Below are 9779 nucleotides of genomic sequence, written 5' to 3' on the forward strand. Positions count from 1 at the left end.
GGGGAGGCTCCAGACCCACCAGTGGGGGCCAGGCGGGCAGCGGTGGAGGGATCGCAGGGAGCAGAGCCAGAGAGAAGTCCCAGGGCCAGCCTGCCTGCCACTTCCTCATCTGCTGGGCCGACTTTCTGTCACCAGAAGGGGAGGGCGCGGGCCGGTCGGGGGGGGCCAGCTGATTGGGCGGCGGGCCGAGGCAGGGGGGGCCCCACCCTTCCCTCCCATCTCTCCGCCCGCCTCGGGCGGGTGGCGGGCCTGGCCACCACTGGAGCATCCTGCTGCCTCCCGACGCTCAGGCCCTGCTGGCCTCCTCGGCCTCCTGGTGACTAGCCCGCCGACGTGACCCACACATCTCTTTGCGGCAGGCCCAGCCCAGGAGCCCGGGGAGAGTTCCAGGGCCTGTCCCTCATAGAGCTCCCTCTGCAGCTGGGTGAGCCCGGGGGGCCCGCGCGGGAGGAGGGGTGTGTGCTGAGGGCGGACACAGGGTGGCAGAGGTCTTGGCCAGGGGGAGCAACTGGCCGCGGAGACCTCTCTGCGAGCCTATAAACTACCGAGAAGATTGCCTGGACCGAGGTGGGAGAGTGGAAACGGCCTGGGGCCAGAACGGTGACTCACTGGCTCAGGTGGCCTCCAAGGTAGTGAAAGGGAAAAGGATGGAAGGCAGCTGCTTGTGGCTGAAGCAAATAGGGCCTGAATGCCAAATGGGCGGTCTGATTTGAATTCTAGAAGCAGAGGGGAAACCAGATTTTTGAGGAAGCACTAATCGGGCTTGTTCATTCATCAGACATGTATTGACCACCTACTATGTGCAAGACTATGTCAGGTTCTGGTGACATCCCCACACGCGTGAAGATTACCTCTAGCTGAGTCACTTCACGCTGGCAGCCAGCATGAGGAGGGTACTCTAGGTCCACGGGAGAGACAGCAGCCTGACCTCAGGAGGTTTGCAGACCAATGAGACTGGAAGAGGCCGACAATGCGGAGATCTCAAAATGGTTGGATTAGCCATATATATATAATTATTTTTTAAAATTGTCTGTTTTCAACTCCCTGGCCCCCACCTCTCTATACTCACCAGCTGAACTGAACGACCGGGAGCAAAGTTCATGACTTAGTGAAATGAGCTCTACCTCCCTCAGCTCCTGGAACAGTGCTTTGCATACGCGATCCAATGACTGCTGTGGGATTGGATGGCTCAATGTGGACAAAGTTAGGGAACACAGAAGAGGGGTCGGTTGAGAACAATGACATGCTCTTACATGGTGGGATGTGGGTATGTGGAAGGTCCGTCCCGGTGCTTAGGTAAGGTCGAAGCCAGAGTGCAGCTATGGCCCTGCTCTTAAAAGGCAATGGCGGAAGAGTCCAACTATTCAAAACGCTCAAACTCGTTAGCATCCTACAACTGCTCTGCTCCCTACCTGAACCTCTCATTTAACCTGTGTCACTCTCCTAGGCCACACCCTGTGCTTTAACCATTCCCTAAGACAAGGAGCATCTTTCATACTATCCCAGCCCCCAAGCCTTGCCCCCCACAGCACGAGGTACAGTCAGGGCTCCTTGCTCTCACAATTTTATGGCAATGTGAGTTTTTGCTTTTCTGCATCCCACAACCATAAGTGCCTCTTGGCAGGCGCCATGTTTGTTATCTCTGTATCTCCCCTGTCTGGCCCACTGGCACTCAATTGACCTCCTATCATGTTTTTGAGTGAATGTTAAGAGTAAAGGGGACCCAGAGTCAAGAAGAGAAGACAGTAAGAATTCAAAAGCCTTTTTACTTCCCTTGGGAGTTTTCATTGAGTCAATAAATATTTATTGAAAGCCTAATGTGTTCCAGTTATACTCTAGTGTCTCCGAGGTCACACCTGACTCCAGAGGCCTGAATTAAACACTCCAATTAGTACCTGTGTGGCTTTATGTAAATTGCTGAGCCTCTATAAAATGGGAACAATAACAGCACCTACTCATAGGATTACGGTGCCGCTCAAAGGAAATAACCTACGTAAAGTGCTTAGCACTATTTCTATCTCAACATCTGGTAGACAAGATGGGGAAGCAGCCTGATATATCAATATGTGTGGATTAATGAGCCTTCGTTTAACAAATATTTCCTGGACCAGCCCCACGGCCTCGTGGTTAGGGGAGCCAGATCCCACATGGCCAACCACATGGTTCGAGTCCTGGACCTGGCAGCTTGAAATATGTGCATGCATGACCAAAATCCTTACAGAAGGGAGAAATGTTGGAAAAGGGATTGTAGCATGACCAGGTCCCATTGAGGGGTGCTTTCTCCTGCTCCCTTTCTCCGTCTTTCCACACACCTTCTGGCAATTTTTAATTTTTTTTTCTAAACATTCTCACTGTGTGTAAAGCACTGTCCTGAGAGTACTTCTGAAGGCTTCGGACTAAGTGTCCATCATGAGAATCCACTAAAGATGAACAAAGAGGATTATTGTAGATGATGAAACTGTCCCAGAGCCCCCCAGCACAAGGTACAGTCAGGGCTCCTTGCTCTCACAAGGAGATAGGGAACTGCAATTATGCATTTATTCACCGGGACCACACTGGCAAATAAAGGACCATGGCAAGCTGCCAGTGTCGACTGACTATGTGAATGGACATGCCTAGACAGTTCAGCAACTGTTCCAGTCCTGGGAGAAAGTGTCTTCAAATATCTTTTGTAGACCACCTAGTCCAAGTCCTACCAAATGGCACCTGCATGGCCCTGGGGTTCCTGCAAATACAGTCTGGTGGAGAAGACAGACATATAAATGAATAATTATAATAGCATATGGTGAGTATTCCCGTAGAGATCAGCCCAGAGGATTATGAAAACACTAAGGGGGGAGCCCAGGCTAGGGGTTAGTTACTTCCTGTAAGCTTCACAGAAATGACACCTAAGGTGAATATTAAAGGGCACTTTCTAGAAGGCAGGGAGAGGCATTCGGGCAGAAGGAAACATGTATGTGAACATAGAAAGCAAGAGATGAGGCAGGTCTGGGGGAGTCAAGCAGTTGGACAGGGCATCAGCTCAGAGGGCATAAGGGTCAGGGCAGACAAACTGGACAAATGGAAGGAGTCCAGGAACTCACAGACCTGATCAGGATGTAGGCCCGGTGTAGTGGGGTTATCCATTCCAAAAGCTAAAATCCTACCTCCTTCCTGATTACTGGGAAGTGAGGTGACAATTTCCCCTGGGTTCCACCCTGTCTGATTCACTCCTCACTCACTGCTCTCTAAGGGACCTTTCTCCATCCTCTCCCCAGAAGGTAAGCTGAAAACCACCATCTGTATGAACACTAACAACTGTTCTCGTGGTTGTTTGAGGCTTTACATATTTCAAAACAAAACTAAATGGAAGTTGGGTCAGAGAGGCAGGAACGGCAGGGAGGAAAAAAACGGAAGAGTATGCCTGCGTGTTTATGAGTGAGCAAGAGGAACAGTGGAGGGAACGGAGTATGGGAGACACAGGGGAACTGGTTCTAAGCAATAGGAACTGGGTCTATAGCAACGGGCAACAGGAGCAGCAGGTAGAGGCAGACACGGCCTCCTGGGGTCTGTGTCAAGCTTCTCCCTTCTCTATCCTGTAAAGGACAAAGTGCACTTTTTACATAGTTACCTACACAGACAAGCCAAAGGGACCGGGGAGCAAAGATGAGGGCAAAAGCTTCCCCGGTTAATCATTCTGCATGTCTGAAGAGACGGCTGGAAAGGCATGCGGCTGCCGGGAGGGAGGGACAGCATACAAATACTCATATCCACTGAGGGTCTGCCCAATAGGTCGGAGCCAAGGTCGGCTCCATCCGTGGTAGCCAGCCAGTGCCAGCACACTGTGGGTATCATCTGGTGTCCACGGGCTGAACTAACGGAACCAGGAAGTGGGAGGGGGGTGTGGCAGAACCTGGAGGAAGAGCTGAAGAGAGAAAGGGAGGAACAAACCAGAGGAGACGATCAGATTGGAGGGAAGAGTCAGCCAGATCTGGACAATATGTGAGGTGGGCCAGAGAAGTTTACCGTTCTATTCAGAACTTTGTGTGGCAAGCCTGGGGTCAGCCTTGTGGTGTATACCCTTACGGTCCGGTCCTGTAAGGTAGGTACCATTCTCACTTAACAGATGAAAAGTTTGGAATCAGAGAGGTGGAAAGGTTTGCTCAAGGTCACATAGCAAGTAGGGTAGAAACAACACGGGCATTTCAGGCCGAGGAAAAGCACAGGACAGGCATAGTGAACTGCAAGGAATTCAGCTTGCCTAAAGGATATGGTGAATGAAAGCCCTTATCTAATAGAAGATTAAAAGTAGGCTGGCCCCAAATCATGAAGATATGTGTGTGTGTACACACACACACACTTTAAGTTGTATTGAGATGTCCCTGAAAATTTTTGAATAGGAACTTAATAGGATTCCAATTATGCTTTAAAAGACAAATATGACAACAGGTTGTCTTTTTTTTTTTAAGAATTATTTTATTTAACTTTACTTATTTGTTTATTTTAATTTGACCAGAGAGAGACAGAGTGAGAGAGAGAGAGGGAAAGTGAGAAAGCAATCTGCCAGGTCCAGGATTCAAACCATGGTCAGCCATGTGAGAGTTCAGCGCCCTTCACCACACCACCTGCTGGCCCCTGGCAACAGGTATCTTAATACATCATCAGGAAAGCAGAGGAAGAGAGGATGGTGGCTGGGAGCCAGCCCCAGGGGGCACAAGCATGACACACCAAGCCCTGCCCTAGAGCAGTGGATGTGAAAAGGAAGAAGAACCAGAACCCGGGTTCTCCCAGAGCAAGTGGTCACGATGGGTAACGGGAGAGCAGGGTGAGAAATGAATGTAGCCAGGGACATGCCGAGTGTGAGGTGAGATGACACATTCAGCTGGTGTTGTATACCAAGTTCAGGAGGAAGAACAGGGCTCAAGAAAAAAATGTGCGGATTCTCTGTACAAAGGTGAAACCACATCAAGTGGACTCTGGCAGCTCCAGCGGTCTCTATTCAGACACATTCCCATCCCCTGCTTTCATTTCCTTTAAGGAAATCCTCCCCCACTCCCCCACTCCCCTGGCTCACTGATCCTGGTATCTTCCCCAACATCCCTCCCTCGGGCCAAACTCCTAAGGGTACATAATCCCAGCAAAACCAGCGTTCTGCCATGAGATGAGCCATAATAATGTAGAGTGGAACAATGCAAAGACAGATAGGTCAGACAAATTTGGGCCCGGGGTCCATCTAAAGCCATCCATATAACCTGGAAGAAGATGGCTCGCCCTTTTTCTTTTGTTTTTGGTAAAGCTAGTTTAATTTTAATGTGTTATAATCAAAACAACCTAATATACCATTAAATAAAAATGAGATTGCTCAAAAGAGAATAATAGTTACCAGTTACCATTCGGGTGTTAAATGCCCTAAATGCCCTTCTAAGAGGCTTGGACTTTACCATGTAGAAAATAAAGAGATACTAAAGGTTTAAATGTCGTTTTAAATATGCTCAGTTAGAGGTACTCTTTGAGGTTGACACTATAATCCCATTTTACAGAGGTGGAAACTGAGGTTCTTGGAAGTAATCTGCCTAAGGTATCACAATGGGTAAGTTCTGGCCAGGATTTGAACTTGTGAATACGTAAATTGCAAGAGAATTTTAGAAACTATAATGGAAGTATATAGTGGGTACAGGAGAAGTACAGTCTAAGAATGATCAAGTGTGGGACCAGTAGGTGGTACGATGGTTGGGGGTGCTGGACTCCCACATTGAGTCAAGTCCTGGACCTGGCAGCTTGCTTTCTCACTTTCTCTCTCTCTTTTTCTCTCACTCTATCCCTCTCTGGTCAAATTAAAATAAATAAATAAAGTTAAATAAAATAATTCTAAAAGGATCTAGTGTATTGGGAAGGAGGTGACAGTTTACAGGAGTAGGTGAAAATTGAACTAGCATGAACTGCTCACCAGAGGAAGGGGGTAGTAGATGGAAAAAAGAAAAGGTAGACATTCCCAGCAGGGCCGAGCACATGCAAGCCATGGAAGAGTCGGGCAGAAGCTGACCCCGGGTTGTCTCCTTGTGTGCTATAGCTAAGAGCACCTAGTGGCAAGAATGGTGAAATATGTCTGAACACAAGGTCTGAAGGACTGGTGGTGAGTGTCGGGAAGACACGCCAGTATGGGACCAATGAGCTCTGGTTTTAATACCCTGTGAATTCTACACGGTCACCCATGGAGACCTGAGCCCAGACCTAGCAAGCATAGACAAACTAAGGGTAGAACCATCACAACCGCACAGAGAGATCTATGACTGGTGAGGGGCCATTAGAGACAGAATGCAGGAAGACTATGGAGCTGGCTCTTTAGTTGGTTTGGACAAGAGAGAGATACAATTTGGGGACCAGCAGTTAGCGTAATGTCTATGTCGCTGAGCTCCCATGTAGTCGACCACAGTTTGAGTCCTGGACCCGTTGGCTTAAACTCACATGGGCACGTGTGCTTGTGTGCCCAAAATCCCCAGAGGAGAATGGAGGAGAAGGGATTGCGGCATGATTATCCCCCCTGGGGAGTGATTTCTTGCTTTCTATCTCTCTGTCTTTCTGGTGAGTGCATGCGTCTTATAGCAAAAAAAAAAAGAAAACTCTCCAAAAAAAGAAAGAGATACAGTTGAGAAGGATGGAAAAGTACCTATCAGGTGAGGGAGGTTGTCATTTTAATCTCACATCAGAATGATACAATTGAAGACCAAACTGGGGCTTAATATAAGAATACAGGCCACAACTAAATGGGAGGAAAAAAAGTGACACAATTAGATTCAAAACTAGCTTACTGGGGCCAGCAGGTGGCGTGAAGGTTAAGGCAGCCGGATTCCATGTGACTGACTGCATGGTGGGAGTTCCAAACCTGGGGTCTGCGAATCATGCCAGGCACCTATGTGTGGGTGCCCAAAACCCTGAGAGAAGAATGTAGAAGGGATTGTGGTGTGGCCATCTCCCCTGTGGGGTGATTTCTCACTCTCCCTCTCTCTCTGTCTCTCTGAGGAAGAGAGTGCACGTCCCCTATAGCAAACTAGTGAAAAACACAAACAAACAAACTAGCTTCTCAGCCCCACACAGTCGCACGTGCTACAAAGGTGCTGTGCTCCTCCGGCCGTGAGCACACCGCAGGCCTGGGTTCAACTCCCAGTCCAACCTGAAGCCTGGGCACAGTGGCACGCGTCTTGTAGTCCCTGCAACTCAAGAGGCTGAGGCAGGGGGATCTTGAGTTCGAGGCCGGCCTGTGCAACATAGCATGACCTGTTTGAAAGAGGCAGGCAGGGTGACAGGCCTCTGTGGTCCCAGCACCCACCCAGTCACCTGAGGGAGGCTGAGGAAGGAGGATCACAGCACAGTGAGACCCCTTCTAAATGCATGACGCATCGTGCCAGGCCACCCAGTGTAAAGATACCCCCATGCCTGCTCTGCACTAATTGCTGAGGAAATGCTGCAGGAGATGAAATGTCTCCTGAGGGTGTCTCTTGAGGTTGAGCTCCTTAGACATGAGCACAGGGGAGCTGCAGAGGGAGGGGCCGGTCAGGTCCTCTTAGAGGGGCTGGTCTGTCAGTTACTCGAGCAGTTTTACTGAGAGCGGATTTCTAGATGCTACCCTGGGAATAGCTAATATGTATTGAGCTTCTACTGCAGTTGGGTACTATTTTAAGCATTTTACATATTAGCCCATTTAAAGCTCAGCTGTATGAAATAGCCATTATTATCAATATCCCCAGGAATAAAGAAATGGAAGCATGGAGGGTAAACTAAGTTGCCCAAGGCTACATGGCTACTAAGTAGCACAACTAGGACTTGAACCCAGGCAGTCTGGCACTAGAACATGCTTGTGGCCAAAATATAATCTTATACTATCTCTCCAAAGTGAAATGACTCATAATAGTAATAATAACAATAACAGTAGCAATACCGGGACAGTAGATGGCTTAGTGGTTATGTCACTGGACTCCGACATAGCCTATATGGTTCGAGTCTCAGACCCATTGGCTTGAAACTCATGCGTGTGTGTGCATACCCAAGATCCCAGAAGGAGAGAGGATTGTGGCATGTCCATCCCCTTGAGGGGTGATTTCTCAGTTTCTCTCTCACTGTCTCCGTCTGTCTCGCTCTGGTAAAATCTTCTCAAAAAAAATAGTAGCACTACCATTTATAGTATGTTTGATGGGCTGGTTGCCATAGATGTTGGCTATACACATATTCTTCCCAAAAGTCACACAGCTCTCGGGTGGAAGAACAGGGATTCGAACAGACAGTTCAGAGTGCTTGGACTTGAGGGACAATAAAGTGCAGGAGGAGCTTGAATAAGTCAGTACAAGATGGAACCAGCAGATGGCATAATGGTTATGTTGCTGGACTCCCATGTGGTTGGCTACAGTTTGAGTCCCAGACTCCACAGCTTAAAACACATTGTCGGCTGGAGCAGCAGTTAGGGTAATGGCTATGTTGCTGGACTCCCATGTAGTTGACCACGGCTTGAGTCCCGGACCCAGAGGCTTAAACACGCCGGGCGTGCCCAAGATCCTGACAGGAGAATGGAGGAGAAGGGATTGCGGCATGGCATCCCCCCAGGAGGTGATTTCTCGCTTTCTGTCTCTCTGTCTCTCTCTGTCTTTCTGGTGAGTGTGTACGCCCTATAGCAAAAACCTCTCAAAGGAAAAAAAATAAAAACAGTCAGTACAAGGTACAAACATGGAACATAAAAGGGGTAATTGACCTTACTTGGTGGGAGTGGCACTGTTGGAAAGCTTAGGAGGGGTGGTTGTGAGGTGAAGTTCGAATGATGACTGAGTTATCCCCAGACAGAATGATAGGGCAAAGTATTCGTAGCAGAGAGAACAGCAGGGATAAAGGAACGGAGGTTTGAAAAAGCTTGTTACATTCAGGAAACTGCAGTCTGTATGGCTTGGGAACTGGATGAGTGGCAAGACAATGTTTTGGGTGGTCAGAAGAGTCATGACGCATTTTTGCATAGAAAAACACTTTGCAACTTTTCTGACAACCCCAGGAGAGGAGGAGGAGGTGGCAGAGGGCTGGATCACACAGAATTTCACTTACTTTCCTGGGACTTTTCATCTATTTTTCAAACCTTCCCAATGAAGTAAATGTGAGGGAGGGAAGAAAAAAAAAAAAAAAGCAAATAAATATCCCCAGAATATTATCTGGTGGCTTAGTCTGCAGTCCCCTCAGACTAGTAGGAATCTTTGAACTCTGTTTTCTCCTAATAATGCATGCATGCTGAATTTACATTCTCTGTTCTGAATTACTTCCCCGCAAGTGACATGAGCAGTCCTGGATGGTTTTGTCCTGTGATTCTGAGTGTGCCTGGCACCCTGGCCCTACCAATCTACCAAAGATGTGGACCCCAGTTTGAAAAACGTGGAGCAAACTATCAACAGGATTTTAATCAGGGAGTAATGTGACAGCTCTGCAGTTTAGAAAGAATTCTCTGGCAGCCTGTTGGAAGATGAGTTAGAGGAGGCAGGACTAGAGACAGCGAGTCTGCATGGTGCATTTAGTGAGAGAGGCCCAGAGCCTCACCCGCAGGGGAGGGTGGGTGGATGCTGGGAGACAGAATTGGGAGGGTCTGGTCTCTGGACCGGCTTGGAGGTGCTGGAGACACAGAGGAGCACCATTTAGGATGGCTTCCACATTCCTGACTTAGGTCACATCTAGGGAAGCTAAAAGAGAAATCAGATGTGCAGGGAGGGGTGACTGGACTTGGACATTCAGAACCTGAGGTACCTGTGGATCATACAGGTGGAGGTGTCCAGCAG

Source organism: Tupaia chinensis, unplaced genomic scaffold, assembly GCF_000334495.1.
Source record: "Tupaia chinensis unplaced genomic scaffold, TupChi_1.0 Scaffold000387_1, whole genome shotgun sequence".
Lineage (NCBI taxonomy): Eukaryota > Metazoa > Chordata > Mammalia > Scandentia > Tupaiidae > Tupaia > Tupaia belangeri.